This window comes from Lathyrus oleraceus, chromosome 7 (assembly GCF_024323335.1).
Source record: "Lathyrus oleraceus cultivar Zhongwan6 chromosome 7, CAAS_Psat_ZW6_1.0, whole genome shotgun sequence".
NCBI classification, from domain to species: Eukaryota; Viridiplantae; Streptophyta; class Magnoliopsida; order Fabales; family Fabaceae; genus Lathyrus; species Lathyrus oleraceus.
In genome coordinates this window covers 318,087,311-318,105,015 of record NC_066585.1, presented here as the reverse complement: position 1 = coordinate 318,105,015, position 17,705 = coordinate 318,087,311, and positions in this window count along the sequence as shown.

The following is a 17,705-nucleotide window of genomic DNA, read 5'->3' as shown; positions in this document are numbered from 1 at the left end:
GAGTTTGAAATCAACCAATCATGTTGCAGCCCTAATCTAACGCATGAGCAACGCTTTCCTGTGGCCAAAGCGCATCAAAACCGTGGCCTAATCATCTGCATCATCTTCTTCATCGTGTTCATCATATGAACAGTGGATGTTCATCAACATCAAGAACAATTCTCCCAGAAATCAAAAGTAAGCATATTAACATGCAGCACATTCATCATAGATCACGGATCAAGGCATGGCTAAGTCTAAATCATCACATACAAAGAGAATCGATCACATGAACATTTGCACATGAAACTTTAAACTACCATAACTCAGTCAAACATGCATGGATTTCAATGATTCAAAGCTCAGCATAATCAGCATTAAGAGATCTACAAATATATCATAACAATTTTAAGAAATAAGGAGATCGAATCTGTGACCTCTTGAAGTGCAGAATTGGAATTGTGTTGATTCAAGCCTTGGTGATGCTCAACAGTCCTTCTACAATGCTTGTACAAGTGTTTGGAAGAGAAATTGAGGATTAATTGTGCACGATTTGGCCAGAACCTTGATTCACCATTGTTGCTCAATCTTTATGTATGCTTCAACCTTGCACGATTTCATGTGATTCCACCTCCAAATCTGCTCAATGATACTTCAAAGTGATGAATCAAGCAATGGAATGTGATGTTATGTGAAGAAATTAAGAAAAAATTTGAGAGAAAAAGTTTGATGAATTGAGATCTAGATCTGAAATTATGAGTTGTTAATGAAAAACAGTTATGGTTATGCTTATATATGCTCCACTAATCATGTTTAATCAAGCCTTAAACCAAATGCTAATGAAATGGATGAGTTAGGGAGTGTTTTGGCAAATTGAGTTTTTCACCCTTATGCATGAAAATGCAGGGTGAACAGTACGAATTTTCATCCAATTTCACTCAAAAATCCATTTTGGAGCCAATGGTGGTGGTGGAATGCTTAAACAATGTACCAAATTTAAACTCCAATTTTTCCCTCCAAAAATGCAAAACTTTTCAAATGATTATGTGATGACAATTTGTTCAATGCAATGCATGTTTTGGACACTAGAGGTTAAAAGGAGAATTTAGCAAAAAGAACCACTTGAATTGGAGTTTTGGTTGAGAAGTTATGCCCATTTGAAGTTCAATGCACCCTTTGTCAAGGTTTGATCATATCTCCTTAACCACACATGATAAATTGATGATCTTGGACTTTTTGGAAATGGGAGAGAAATATCTACAACTTTCATGTTCAACAAAATTTCATTTGAAGCTTTCTTGATGGTGTAATCTTAAGTTGAAAACCTTTCCATTTTTGGCAATTTCAAATTATAAGTCACTTTCTATTTTTGGCAAGTTTTGACTGGACCTCAAATTCTTCAAAGTTGATGTTTGAAATGTCAAATGAGACTTGTTTAAACATGAATGAAGTATTTCTAGCCACTTCCCACCTCCAAATCCAACAGTTGACTTGGCAGTTGACTTTTTGTAGTTGATAGATGACTTGGTCATGCACAGATGAATTTGAGCCTCAACCTCTTGATGAAATGGCTCCAAAAGGAAAAGCTAGCTTATACAAGCTCAATAAAATCATATGATGATCTTCATATCATTAAAGACCTCATCTCCTTGAAAACCCTGACTGGTATAATGCAACTGATTAGGGTTGACCAGAGGTCAAAACCCTAATCCCAAAGGACATGATCAGAAATAATAAACCATGATGATGATGGTGTACCATCTCAACCAAGATAATACCCAATCTCCTTGAGGAACCAAAAAACCCTAATTGAAGCACAACCTCAGATGATTAGTGATCAATTCATGAGACCCTCAGGCTTGCATCTCTCAACCTCTCCATCTTCTGAGAAAGACTTAGGAGAATGACTTGCTTGTTCTCACATGATATGCAAATATGTAATGCCTAATGCCCTACAAAATGGAATGCAATATGCTAAGCTAGTCCCAAGAGAGGAGGGCAAATTTTGAGGTGTTACAGCTGCCCCTATTCAATCCACTGTGAACCCTTCGATATGAACAGCCTCGGCTTTCAGATGATCAAGGTGATGAGTGATTGAATTCCAAGAACAGACGAACAATTTGCACTCTGATGGGAAATAATTAACAATGCCTGTCAGAATCGGCGGAGAAGCAATCTCAAAAGAAGAATCCGTCTGGTACGGAGAAAGTCGGCCTGAGTACCGAAACAGAATGTTGACCTGGATACCAAAATAAATGGTAACACAGGAATAACCATGGCCTGAACACCGCATCCGCTGGGGATTATTATTATTATTTCTTTTACTTTTTCTTGAACCCCAGAACTTTCTAATTGATAATCTTTTTTTTTCTTGAACCCCGAACAAATATTTTCGCGCGTATGATCCCTGATCACCGCAGTTGAACCCCGACATCTTCATAGTAGTCTTGTTTGCCAAACAATGAACCCCGCTCTCCAATTGAACCCCAGTCGCCTGACGATAAATCGTGATCGCCATTGTGAACCCCGTTCTCCAGAAAACACCTTGTGTCTCCCTTTCTCCATTTGAACCCCGTTCTCCACTTTCTTGTGATAATTCCGTTGGCAATGCCGGAAATAACACCAAAACACCACTCTGATGGCGACATATCAGAGGACACTCGACCAGACATTTACTGATGACTGGGAAGGAACTCGACGTTTACTGACATCGAACAATGATGTTTACTGACACCAAAGAAGGAATATTCGACCAGACATTTACTGATGACTGGGAAGAAACTCGACGTTTACTGACATCGAACAATGATGTTTACTGACACCAAAGAAAATTCTCGACCAGACATTTGCTGATGACTGGGAAGAAACTCGACGTTTACTGACATCGAACAATGATGTTTACTGACACCAAAGAAAATTCTCGACCAGACATTTGCTGATGACTGGGAAGAAACTCGACGTTTACTGACATCGAACAATGATGTTTACTGACACCAAAGAAAATACTCGACCAGACATTTACTGATGACTGGGAAGAAACTCGACGTCTACTGACATCGAACAATGATGTTTACTGACACCAAAGAAAATTCTCGACCAGACATTTACTGATGACTGGGAAGAAACTCGATGTTTACTGACATCGAACAATGATGTTTACTGACACCAAAGAAAATACTCGACCAGACATTTACTGATGACTGGGAAGAAACTCGACGTCTACTGACATCGAACAATGATGTTTACTGACACCAAAGAAAATTCTCGACCAGACATTTACTGATGACTGGGAAGAAACTCGACGTTTACTGACATCGAACAATGATGTTTACTGACACCAAAGAAAATACTCGACCAGACATTTACTGATGACTGGGAAGAAACTCGACGTTTACTGACACCAAAGAAAATACTCGACCAGACATTTACTGATATCGCAAGGATGACATCTACATATGTCAAAACCAGGCAGGCGCTCGCCGGGGACTAACTGGGGAATGTTGTTGCTCCAAAATCCCGATGCTGAACTCCTTAGGGTAACACCTTCCAATTTCCATTTCGCATGACAGAAATCTTCCTCCAATATCGTACTACCGGGGGGATACCATTGACCCAACGTCACAATGCTAAACTCCTCAGAGTATCATCTTCAAACTTCCGTTTCGCACGACAGAAATCTTCCTCCAGTATCGCGCTACTGGGGAATACCGTTGACCCAACGTCACAATGCTAAACTCCTCAGAGTATCATCTTCACTGTCCGGCAAAACCGATTCTCAGGCGGTAACCACGGCTTGAGTAACCGATGCTTGCAATGCTAATGTTGATCTTCCAACTAGCGAAACCACTCCTCAAACGGTAACCACGGCTTGAGTAACATCTTCACCCACTGGCGAAACTAAATCTCAGACGGTAACCACGGCTTGAGACTAGTTGATGCTTGCAATGCTGATGCATGAATTTCTTTCTGCGTAATGCTCCATACTCATGGAAATGCTACGCAATTTATTATGCAATATGTTATGATCTCTTAAATGATGCATGCATAAAAAGTATCCCCCTCAAGGGACCCTCCTGGGAGCTCGAGGCACTCTGCTGAGGAACCCGACAACACTCCAACCTCCACCCTGCTGGGGAATAGCACCGCTGCTGGGGAAAGGACCACCCTTACTAAGGATGACCTCCACTGAACCCGATCCACTTGGGGACTTCACTGGGGAAGAAACCACCACCGCACTCTGCGGGGAAAACAACAGTCTCTGACTTGCTGGGGAATTAACAAGCTCCGCCATGCTAGGGGAAACAACTACCCATAGACACCTCCGCTGGGAAATAGCAACCTTCAGGCCTGGCTGCTGAGGAAACATCGATCTCAACCTGCTGGGGAGACAACCATCACGACCCTGCTAGGGAAGTCACAGACCTTGAATCTGCTGGGGAGGTAACACTCCCAACTCTGCTTGGAGAAACAAGGAAGTTCTGGCGCAGAACACCCGTCGACTCGTCGAACCCTGGTATTCAACATCCAAATCCAGTGTCAGCTTTCCACTTTTGAGAGTTCCCAGACTCGTCTGGACTTTTCTGATTCATCACCTTGTATTCCCGCCTCCTCCGTACTCTACGGAGAGCGAACTCTTTGATTCATACGAACTTTCCAGTCCTCCGACTTTGAAGAGTCTTCTTGATTAATATCCAGGATCGCCGTCATCCCTCGCCGTCTTTTCACCATTCTTCAATTCATTGTCCCTGATTGGACTCTGCGGGGATCTTTTGTCAAAAGCTTCACATCACAACCTGCAAGTGAGTGAAAGTACCTAACAGCACCTGCAAAAGAGATCGTTAGATAAAAACGTGCCCCAGGCGTGTCAAGATTTCAACACTTGGGTCACTCAACCTTCCGAATAAGATTTCAAGTTTTCAATCTTATAAACATGCATTGGAAGGGACCTGTATGTCTTAAAATGCAAAGATTCTTTATCAAAAATAATTGGATGTTTTTGCAATCAAAGCGGTAATGAAAACAAAAACAAAATTATTTGACTGAATATGCATTTTATTAATTGAAAAAAAATGTGGCTCATGACTGAGCAATACAAAGGAAGCAATTCCTGAAAAGAGGTAATTGCACACAAAAGGAAAATCTATCCTAATGGCAATGGGAAACCGCGATCTCATCGAGTTCCAACTCGGTTACACCCCATATGTCCTCAAGACTCTCCGCACTTTCTGCCTCCTGAATAAGACGGTTCCGACTGATCCCTGCCGGGGATTATCCATGGTATCCAAAGTACAAACGATCATGCCAAACGCAGTTGTTCGTTTCAATCCCTCTTTTGCCTGGACCGCCCTTTCGGGTTTTCAGTCCACCGGGATACCCTTTTTTGCCCAAGTCACCTTTTCAGGTTTTCGACTTGCCGGGTGTACAACTTTCCTTTTTATCCCTAATTTTTGCCCGAACCTTTTCATTTTTTTTCGGTTCGCCGGGATGCCCATTTTTGCCTGGACTATTTTATTCTTTTCGTCCAGCGGGTCTCTTTTACGAAGTATTTTTTAACTGCGTCCGCATTCACAGGGGATGGAAAATCCTCGTCATCCGTGGTCGTCGATAACAAGGCTATACCAGAGAAAACCTTCTTGACCACTAATGGACCCTCATAATTGGGTTTCCACTTGCCCCTACGATCGTTCTGAGGATGAAGGATCCTTTTCAAAACCAGATCTCCCACATGATACACACAAGGTCGCACCTTTCGATCGAAAGCACGCTTCATCCGTTGCTGGTATAACTGCCCATGACAGATGGCCGCCAGCCTCTTTTCCTCAATCAGGCTCAACTCTTCATACCGGGTTCTTACCCATTCAGCCTCTTGCAACTTCATCCATCCGGACTCTCCATGATGAGATCTAGGCTTCTGTAAGTAATACCACTTCTATTCCATACACGAGCGAGCGCGGCGTTGCCCTAGTAGACGTACGCACCGAAGATCGATACCCAAGATACAAGCTTTGTACTCAACCACCATTGTTGGTGCATTCAAATGTTATCCGAGCAACAAAAGGAATGTGGGATCTTTTCGGCGTAATCAAAACGGCACTAACTCATCCATATTAACCTCCCCCCATCAGACATCAGAATCCGTTCGGATTCAGGGTCAGGCCCCTCCTCCGGGATCGGTTCCTCAGAATCTTTCGATTTGAGCACCTCGAGATGTCCTCATCGGGGAACTCAAACTTCCTTGGTTGATAATCCTCAATGGGTTGCGGGGCGATGTAATCGGATAATACACTCCCCTCGATTGCTTTCTGAGAGGTGTACTGAATATCGTATTCAATCAAAATCATTTGCCCTCTCGCAACCCGTCCGGTCAATGCTAGCTTCTCAAGCACATACTTGATCGGATCCGTCTTGGAAATCCACAAAGTGGTATGAACCAGCATATACTGTCTCAATCGGCGAGCAGCCTATGCCCAAATACAACAAGTTTTCTCGAGCAGTGAATGTATTGTTTCACAGTCGGTAAACTCTTTGCTAAGGTAAATTGCATGCTCTTTTCGACCGGACTCGTCATGCTGACACAATACGCACCTCATAGACCCCTCGAGGGTTGTCAAGTACCAGATTAACAGTTGTTCCTTCCACGGGAGGCATCAGAATCAGAGGTTCCTGCAACTTATTCTTTTATCTTTCAATGCCCCTTGGCAATCATTATCCACCTGACCGTTTGATCTCTTTTTTGTTTTCGGTTCAGGCATTTCTTGCCTTGCTTTTTCTTCTTTATATCTTTTTTTTAGTAGGATCGACCTCGATTCCTCTTATCCGCTCATAATAAACCTCAACAGTTCACCGGACAGCACTCCACAAGTGCACTGATTTGGACTCAACCTCAGTCCGAGTTGTCTCGATCCTGTCAAACAACTTATCCCGGATCTACCAGATGCCCCTCTTCTGCTTGGGACTTTGCTATCATGTCATCAACATAGCATTTGATTCCACGATGATACGTGGCACCGGCGTTCTGCTTCTCTAGAGGACAGTCTTCTTTCCATGGTAGCTTGCGTACCGTGATGTCTGTAACACCCCGATGAAATAAGGATAATTATTTAATTTAAATTAATATAATATTTATTAATTTAATTAAATAATTGGAATATTATTGGAATATTATTATTATTATTGGAATAAAAGTTGGAATTAGAAAAGGTCCCATTTGGTAAAAGAGAGTTTTCACGTGAATACAGAAAAACGACTCTAAAGTGGAGAAAGGGAAAAAGAGCCAGAGAACAAGGGTTGAAGAGAGGAAGAGCTTGAAGCTGAAGGATTGCCGGATTAACTCAGGTAAGGGGGTTTATCGTCGTTTAATGGGTATTATGGGTTAACATGTAATGGGTAGTGATAAACCATTGATTTGACTCTGATTAGAATGATGCATGCTGAAATTGGTGAATTTATGGATGAATGTGATATGAGTTATAATTGAAGAAAATTCGTAAGGATTAGATGGAATAATGTTAGGATTTGTGAGATTGAATGTGTATGATCTGTGTTAGACAATATGAATGAATGTTGTGTAAAAATTGGAATGTGGAAGGTTGGATCTGAGAATCTCGTAGCAGAGAAAACCATAACAGATCTGGAATTCTGGTTTCTGGTCATACGCGTATGGCACTAGGCAATACGCGTATGAGATGGTCTGGTACGCGTATGGCACTAGGCAATACGCGTATGGATGAAGAAGATGATGATTTTAACGTAGTTTTGTCTCTGTTGGTACGCGTATGAGGAAGTGGTACGCGTAGCATACGCGTATGAGGAAGGCAATACGCGTATGGGATTGGCTGAGAAATGGGCCATACGCGTATGGGACTAGGCAATACGCGTATGGGCAGAATTGTGATTTTTCTGAGCTGTTGTTGTGCAGTTTTGGTCATTGCAGCTGGGTGATGTAATTTAGCTGATGTATGATATAGTAGGGATCATTTCCCGTTGTTTTGAGCAGTGTAGGTATTAGTAGAGTGTGCTAATATGGTGATTTATTATTTAGCATGATATGATATGATTCTGTGATAAACATGCTGATGAGGTATGATGGTATGCATAATACTGTGAATGTATCTGTTATGTATGCAATTGTGAATGGACTGTTTATGGCTTAGACTGTGAGCATATGTCTATTTTGAATTGTTGTTGATGTTTGCATGCTAGGTGATTTAGCATGTATATTATGGCCTTTATGGTGGTAGCTAATTCCCATGGTGAGGAATTAGTGAGTGAGTATTGTGGATTGTTGTTGATGTTTGCATGCTAGGTGATTAGCGTGCATATCATAGCCCTTGGGGTGGTAGCTAATTCCCGTGGTGAGGAATTAGTGAGTGAGTCACTAGGTCTCAAATGAGTGGGACTAGTGAGCTTGGTAGCCGTATCTGGATTTGATCGGTGAGGTTGAACTATGTGTTCACGAATAGTCGGTACCGCATGCATGGAGTCTCATTGCATAATGTATGTATGGCGTATAATATGAATGGATGTATTCCAATATTATACGTGTGTTTTGTGTTTGTGTTGAATATGATTTTGAGTTGATGTTACCATTGCTGAATGTGTAATCTGATTTGGGTGATGAATGCGTTAAGTTACTTAGCATTACATGATATTTTATAATGCTTATTATATCGATTGAGGAACTCACCCTTACAACTATGTTTCAGGTAACGAGCAGTGATTGAGTAGAAGCTAGTCCTTGGAGTCTAGTGTAGTTCCTTAGTGGGTCATGCTCTGGTAGATGTAACATCGGGACGGGATGTTTTGCTTGTTTTTCATTGTTGATTGTTGAACAAGTTTACATGTAATGTGTTACATGTTTTGCATTGTTGTTAGATTTTATCCGCTGCGAATTATGCAAATGTTTTATTTTGATTAAATAAATGAGCATGACAGGATATTTTGGTGAATGGTGTGAAGTGTCAAGTGTGACACCCTTAATTGCATATCTACTCTGATTATATTTTGTGGTTTTAATTAAATATTTGGGGTATTTTTAGAAGGGTGTTACATTAGTGGTATCAGAGCATAGTCGGTCGAGTCGAGTCGTAATTATTCTGTTTCCCTGTACGTGATAGGTGTTGTGTAACCCTATCAGTACTTATTGTTTTAGCTTGTTGGGTTTCAGAATAGAGATGGCTGGAAGAGGTAGAGACGATGCTGCGATTGCTGAGGCTCTGGGTATGCTAGCTGGAGTACTTGGAGGAAATCCGAATGTTGTGGGACTGGGAGCTGCTCGTCAACTGAGTGAGTTCCAGAAGAACAATCCTCCAATGTTTAAGGGAGCATACGATCCAGATGGTGCTCAGAAGTGGTTGAAGGAGATCGAGAGGATCTTCCGAGTGACTGAGTGTGCCGATAACCAGAAGGTCAGGTTCGGTACGCATATGCTGTCTGAGGAAGCAGATGATTGGTGGGTTGCTACCCGCACTGAGTTGGAAGCTGCTGGGAATGCTGAGATCACTTGGGCGGTGTTCAGAGAGAGATTCCTGAGGAAGTACTTTCCAGAGGATGTCAGAGGAAAGAAAGAGATAGAGTTCTTGGAATTGAAGCAGGGCAACCAGTCTGTTACTGAGTATGCTGCTAAGTTCACAGAGCTGTCGAAGTATTACACTCCCTATAACGAGGCTACTGGGGAATTTTCGAAATGTGTGAAGTTTGAGAACGGGTTACGTCCCGAGATCAAGCAGGCTATTGGGTATCAGCGGATTAGAGTGTTTTCGGACCTGGTGGACTGTTGCAGGATTTTTGAACAGGATACCAAGGCCAGAGCGGAGAGCTATCAGCAAAGGGTTGATAGGAAAGGCAAGAATCAGAATGATCGTGGGAAACCGTATGCAGCTGGCAAAGGTTTCCAGAGACAGAGTGGGATGAAGAGGCCTAGTGGGGGAGACTCCAGTGCCCCTGCTAAGTGTTTCAGATGTGGTCAGGCTGGACATCGTATCCATGAGTGTACCAGTAATGAGAAGAAGTGTTTCAAGTGTGGAAAAGGTGGTCACTTGGCTACAGAGTGCCGGTTGAAGACTGTGACTTGTTTCAACTGTGGAGAGGTGGGTCATATCAGTCCACAGTGTCCTAAGCCGAAGAGAGAGAACCAGTCGGGAGGCAAGGTCTTTGCTTTATCGGGTTCTGAGACTTCTGCAGATGATCGTTTGATCCGAGGTACGTGTTATATTAATGGCTTTCCTCTTATAGCTATTATTGACACAGGAGCGACTCATTCCTTTATATCTTTGGATTGTGCTGTGAAACTTGAATTAGAGATATCTGAGATGCATGGTAGTATGGTGATTGATACTCCTGCGAAGGGTTCAGTGACTACTACTTCAGTTTGTTTAAATTGTCCTTTGAGTATTTTTGGTAGAGACTTTGGGATGGACCTCGTGTGTCTTCCACTAGTGCAGATTGATGTTATCCTGGGTATGAACTGGTTGGTGTCTAACCGAGTTTATATCAACTGTTTTGATAAGACTGTGATCTTTCCTGAGATTGAGGAAGGAAAGAGTTTGTTTCTGTCAGCAAGGCATGTGAATGAGGCAGTAGCAGATGGGGCGGAGTTGTTTATGTTGTTAGCGACTTTGGAGGCGAAAGATAAACTGGTGATTTGCGATCTAGCCGTGGTGTGTGATTTTCCTGATGTGTTTCCTGAAGAAGTGAATGAATTACCACCAAAGCGTGAAGTTGAGTTCTCGATTGATTTGGTACCTGGTACTAGGCCGATATCGATGGCTCCGTACCGTATGTCTGCTGTTGAGTTAACTGAATTGAAGAGTCAGCTGGAAGATCTGTTGGATAAGAAATTTATTCGTCCGAGTGTGTCACCGTGGGGTGCACCAGTGTTATTGGTTAAGAAGAAAGAAGGTACTATAAGGTTGTGTGTGGACTACAGGCAACTGAATAAAGTGACGATCAAGAATCGGTATCCTTTGCCGAGGATTGATGATTTGATGGATCAGTTGGTTGGTGCGAGTGTGTTCAGCAAAATAGATTTGAGATCTGGGTATCATCAGATACGTGTGAAAACTGAGGATATTCAGAAGACTGCTTTCAGAACAAGGTATGGACATTATGAGTATTCTGTAATGCCTTTTGGTGTGACTAATGCGCCTGGAGTATTTATGGAGTATATGAATAGGATTTTCCATCCGTACCTAGACAAGTTTGTTGTGGTGTTTATTGACGATATTTTGGTGTATTCGAAATCTGAAGAAGAGCATGCTGAAAATTTGAGAGTGGTTTTAGGAGTTCTACGAGAAAAGAAGTTAATTGCTAAACTGTCTAAGTGTGAATTTTGGTTAGAAGAGGTTAGTTTTCTTGGTCATGTGATTTCAAGAGGTGGTGTTGCTGTTGATCCTTCTAAGATAGAAGCGGTATCTAAGTGGGAAGCTCCGAAGTCAGTTTCTGAGATAAGGAGTTTTCTTGGACTTGCAGGTTATTATAGGAAATTTATTGAGGGATTTTCTAAGTTGGCGTTACCGTTGACGATGTTGACTAGAAAGGGGCAAGCGTTTGTTTGGGACTCAAAATGTGAAGAAGGTTTCCAAGAGTTAAAGAGAAGGTTAACTACTGCTCCTATTCTGATATTACCGAGTCCGTCAGAACCATTTGAGGTTTACTGTGATGCTTCATTGTTGGGTTTAGATGGTGTTTTGATGCAGAATAAGCAGGTTGTAGCTTATGCTTCGAGACAACTGAAGGTTCATGAGAGGAACTATCCGACACACGATTTAGAGTTGGCAACAGTGGTATTTGTTCTGAAGTTATGGAGGCATTACTTGTACAGGTCAAGATTTGAGGTTTTCAGTGATCATAAAAGTTTAAAGTATTTGTTTGATCAGAAAGAGCTGAATATGAGACAGAGGAGATGGTTAGAGTTTCTGAAGGATTATGACTTTGGTTTGAATTACCATCCGGGTAAAGCAAACGTAGTGGCTGATGCATTGAGTCGGAAATCATTGCATATGTCTATGTTAATGGTTAAGGAATTGGATTTAATTGAGCAGTTTAGAGACTTGAGTTTGGTGTGTGAGAGTACTCACAATAGTGTTAAATTGGGAATGTTGAAGTTAACGAGTGGTATTCTGGATGAGATTAGAGAGGGTCAGAAATCCGATGTGCTTTTGGTTGATAAGTTGACTCTAGTGAATCGAGGTCAAGGTGGTGAATTCAGAGTTGATGAGAATGGTGTTTTGAAATTTGGTAATCGGGTGTGTATTCCGGATGTTACCGAACTGAAGAAGAGTATTCTTGAGGAAGGACATCGTAGTGGCTTGAGTATTCATCCTGGGGCTACGAAGATGTATCATGATTTGAAAAAGTTATTTTGGTGGTCGGGAATGAAAAGAGAAATTGCGAGTTTTGTTTATTCTTGTTTGACTTGTCAGAAGTCAAAGATTGAGCATCAGAAGCCGTCTGGGCTAATGCAACCGTTGGTTATTCCAGAGTGGAAGTGGGATAGTATCAGTATGGATTTTGTTTCTGGTTTACCGAGGACAAGTAAGAATTTTGAAGCTATTTGGGTGATTGTTGACAGATTGACAAAATCGGCTCATTTCATTCCGATCAGAATGGATTATCCGTTAGAGAGATTAGCTGAGTTGTATATTGAGAAGATTGTAAGCTTGCATGGTATTCCGTCGAGTATTGTTTCGGATAGAGATCCTAGATTTACATCGAAGTTCTGGGAAGGTTTGTAGAGGGCTTTGGGAACTAAGCTGAGATTGAGTTCTGCATATCATCTGCAAACTGATGGTCAGACTGAGAGGACGATTCAGTCACTAGAGGATCTTTTGAGGGCTTGTGTTTTGGAAAAGGGAGGTGCTTGGGATTGTTATTTACCTTTGATTGAGTTTACCTACAACAATAGTTTTCATTCGAGCATTGGTATGGCACCGTTTGAAGCTTTGTATGGTAGGAGATGTCGGACACCTTTATGTTGGTATGAGTCCGGTGAGAGTGTTGTGGTTGGACCGGAGATTGTTCAACAAACTACGGAAAAGATTAAGATGATTCAGGAGAAGATGAGGATTGCTCAGAGTCGTCAGAAGAGTTATCACGACAAGAGGAGGAAGTCACTTGAGTTTCAAGAGGGAGATCATGTGTTTCTTCGTGTTACTCCGATAACTGGGGTTGGTCGAGCTTTGAAGTCGAAGAAGTTGACACCTCGATTTATTGGTCCTTATCAGATTTTGGAGAGGATAGGGGAGGTAGCCTATCGTATCGCTTTACCGCCGTCACTTGCGAATTTGCATGAGGTTTTTCATGTGTCTCAGTTGAGGAGGTACATTCCTGATCCGTCGCATGTGGTCCAAGTAGATGATGTACAGGTGAGAGATAACCTGACTGTTGAAACATCACCTATGAGGATCGAGGATCGAGAGTTGAAGCAGTTGCGGGGTAAAGAGATTGCTTTGGTAAAGGTAGCTTGGGGAGGACCAGCAGGTGGCAATGTGACTTGGGAACTTGAGAGTCAGATGAAGGAGTCTTATCCTGAGTTGTTCGCTTGAGGTATGTTTTCGAGGACGAAAACTCTTTTAGTGGGGGAGAGTTGTAACACCCCGATGAAATAAGGATAATTATTTAATTTAAATTAATATAATATTTATTAATTTAATTAAATAATTGGAATATTATTGGAATATTATTATTATTATTGGAATAAAAGTTGGAATTAGAAAAGGTCCCATTTGGTAAAAGAGAGTTTTCACGTGAATACAGAAAAACGACTCTAAAGTGGAGAAAGGGAAAAAGAGCCAGAGAACAAGGGTTGAAGAGAGGAAGAGCTTGAAGCTGAAGGATTGCCGGATTAACTCAGGTAAGGGGGGTTTATCGTCGTTTAATGGGTATTATGGGTTAACATGTAATGGGTAGTGATAAACCATTGATTTGACTCTGATTAGAATGATGCATGCTGAAATTGGTGAATTTATGGATGAATGTGATATGAGTTATAATTGAAGAAAATTCGTAAGGATTAGATGGAATAATGTTAGGATTTGTGAGATTGAATGTGTATGATCTGTGTTAGACAATATGAATGAATGTTGTGTAAAAATTGGAATGTGGAAGGTTGGATCTGAGAATCTCGTAGCAGAGAAAACCATAGCAGATCTGGAATTCTGGTTTCTGGTCATACGCGTATGGCACTAGGCAATACGCGTATGAGATGGTCTGGTACGCGTATGGCACTAGGCAATACGCGTATGGATGAAGAAGATGATGATTTTAACGTAGTTTTGTCTCTGTTGGTACGCGTATGAGGAAGTGGTACGCGTAGCATACGCGTATGAGGCAGGCAATACGCGTATGGGATTGGCTGAGAAATGGGCCATACGCGTATGGGACTAGGCAATACGCGTATGGGCAGAATTGTGATTTTTCTGAGCTGTTGTTGTGCAGTTTTGGTCATTGCAGCTGGGTGATGTAATTTAGCTGATGTATGATATAGTAGGGATCATTTCCCGTTGTTTTGAGCAGTGTAGGTATTAGTAGAGTGTGCTAATACGGTGATTTATTATTTAGCATGATATGATATGATTCTGTGATAAACATGCTGATGAGGTATGATGGTATGCATAATACTGTGAATGTATCTGTTATGTATGCAATTGTGAATGGACTGTTTATGGCTTAGAGTGTGAGCATATGTCTATTTTGAATTGTTGTTGATGTTTGCATGCTAGGTGATTTAGCATGTATATTATGGCCTTTATGGTGGTAGCTAATTCCCATGGTGAGGAATTAGTGAGTGAGTATTGTGGATTGTTGTTGATGTTTGCATGCTAGGTGATTAGCGTGCATATCATAGCCCTTGGGGTGGTAGCTAATTCCCATGGTGAGGAATTAGTGAGTGAGTCACTAGGTCTCAAATGAGTGGGACTAGTGAGCTTGGTAGCCGTATCTGGATTTGATCGGTGAGGTTGAACTATGTGTTCACGAATAGTCGGTACCGCATGCATGGAGTCTCATTGCATAATGTATGTATGGCGTATAATATGAATGGATGTATTCCAATATTATACGTGTGTTTTGTGTTTGTGTTGAATATGATTTTGAGTTGATGTTACCATTGCTGAATGTGTAATCTGATTTGGGTGATGAATGCGTTAAGTTACTTAGCATTACATGATATTTTATAATGCTTATTATATCGATTGAGGAACTCACCCTTACAACTATGTTTCAGGTAACGAGCAGTGATTGAGTAGAAGCTAGTCCTTGGAGTCTAGTGTAGTTCCTTAGTGGGTCATGCTCTGGTAGATGTAACATCGGGACGGGATGTTTTACTTGTTTTTCATTGTTGATTGTTGAACAAGTTTACATGTAATGTGTTACATGTTTTGCATTGTTGTTAGATTTTATCCACTGCGAATTATGCAAATGTTTTATTTTGATTAAATAAATGAGCATGACAGGATATTTTGGTGAATGGTGTGAAGTGTCAAGTGTGACACCCTTAATTGCATATCTACTCTGATTATATTTTGTGGTTTTAATTAAATATTTGGGGTATTTTTAGAAGGGTGTTACAATGTCAGTATCCGACCCTGGCATATTTTGATAAGACCAGGCGAGGATATCAACGCACTCTTTCAACAGTGTTACCATTCTACTCTTGACATTTGCCTCTGAAGCGGCCCCAACTTGCACTTTTTGACCTCTTCGGTGCTTGGATTGACAATCTCAACTCGCTCCTCGTGCGGTTGAATCACCTTCTCCTCTTGTCTCAACAACCTGGCTAATCTTCCAGCAGATCACGATCTTCTTCGCCTTCTTCTTCGGCATGATAGATCGGATGGTCGAAGTCATACGAGGGTGTAACAGGATTGTTATCAATGAGATCCGGAGAATACAACAATCGGAACGAAGCCAATCGAAAGGAAGAAAAAATGAAAATAAACATTGCCATTTTTATTTTTGTTTTTAAACTGCAAAAATAAGTGAAAAACAGGGAACACCGCTTTTAACGTGAAAAACATCCATTTATTAATGATGCAAAATGTTGCACAATGAAACACATGAGGTGACCCTTACAATGAACTATTACGTTTCGGGCAAAACGTATGGCTTCCATGCAAACAGTATTGAAAAACCAGAAATAATACTCTTCACGCAGAGTGACAGTGATGATCTTTTAAGCCTTCCAGTTCTGGACTTCCATCCCGGGTACGCACGGTTTTATCCAAACATCAAACTCGCAGTCACTGTCAGCCTCTTCACCCACCGCACAGACGTGACCTGAATCTTCAGCAATTGCACCCACCATCGCCTGACCATGTGCCGGCATGGGATTAGCATTAACATTCGGAGATGGTGCAAAATTGATGGCCTTGGAGTCTACCAAGTCTTGGACAACATGCTTAAAGGCTCTACAACCCTCGATGTTATGCCCTGGCGTACCAGAATGAAATTCACACTTAGCATTCTCATCATAATTAGGGGCCCTCTGATCTGATCTTACCGGAGCCATCGTCCTTGGCTGAACCAACCCAATATCCATCAACTTTTTAAACAATAAAGCATATGTCACGGGTGGCTTATCGAACTGACGATCAATCCCCTTTCCTCTCACTTGGTACCCATCTCTCTGTGCTCTCTGTTGGAGTGGCTGACGTTGCTGTTGTACCGATTGATTACCAGCAGGAATTGTTACCGCAGCAGTGTGCTGGTAGTAACGATCCCTACCGTGTCCCCTTTGGGCATACACAGCACTCGATTCACCCTCATTCTTGCACTGACCATTCCTAAATGGCTTCTTTACTCCAGATGACGGAGCATTTCCCTGTATTTTCCCCATTCTCAGCCAACTTTCAATTCTCTCACCAGCCACTACTATGTCCGAAAATCCAGTGACGGGACAACCCACCATCCTTTCAGCAAAAAACCCCTGTAGGGTACCCATGAATAGAACAGACATCTCCCGATCCACCAGCGGAGGTTGAACTCTGGCAGCCAACTCCCTCCATCTCTGTGCGTATTCTTTAAACCCTTCATTCGGCTTCTGAGACATACCTTGCAATTGGGTACGGCTAGGAGCCATGTCAGCATTGAACTGGTACTGTTTAAAGAATGCATCTCCAAGATCCTGCCAGCTCTTGACATCTGATGATCTCAGCTTGGTATACCATTCAAGAGACCCCCCAGACAGACTGTCTTGGAAGAAGTACATCCAGAGCTTCTGATCCATTGTATAGGCAGATATTTTTCGGACAAAGGCCTGGAGATGGGTTTCCGGGCAAGAACTCTCATTGTACTTGTCAAATGCAGGCGCTTTAAACTTTTGTGGGATCACAATCCCCTCAACTAGCCCCATGTTCGACATGTTGACAACCCCTGGAGTAGCATGGCTTTCCAGAACCCTTATCTTCTCTGCCAGTGCCTGAATCTCCTTGTTTGGCTGTTGGACACCATATTGACCAACTTGTTCGTTAAGCATGGAGAATTAATCCGCTTCCTTATCTTCTAGAGCTTCAGAGAAAGGAGGAAACTGATTATCCTTCAAATTATTACCCACAAGATCCGGTCCACCACCTGCAGCGAAACCAAACCCACCACCATTGTTGATAACTACACCATCAGTAGTTGTCTTCCTTCTGAGATCTCCTCCATCCCTGGAACCACCAAGGCCATGGTTGGAGACCCTCTCTAAATTGACACCACTATTAGCAGCTGAAGCCCGCTCGAGCTTT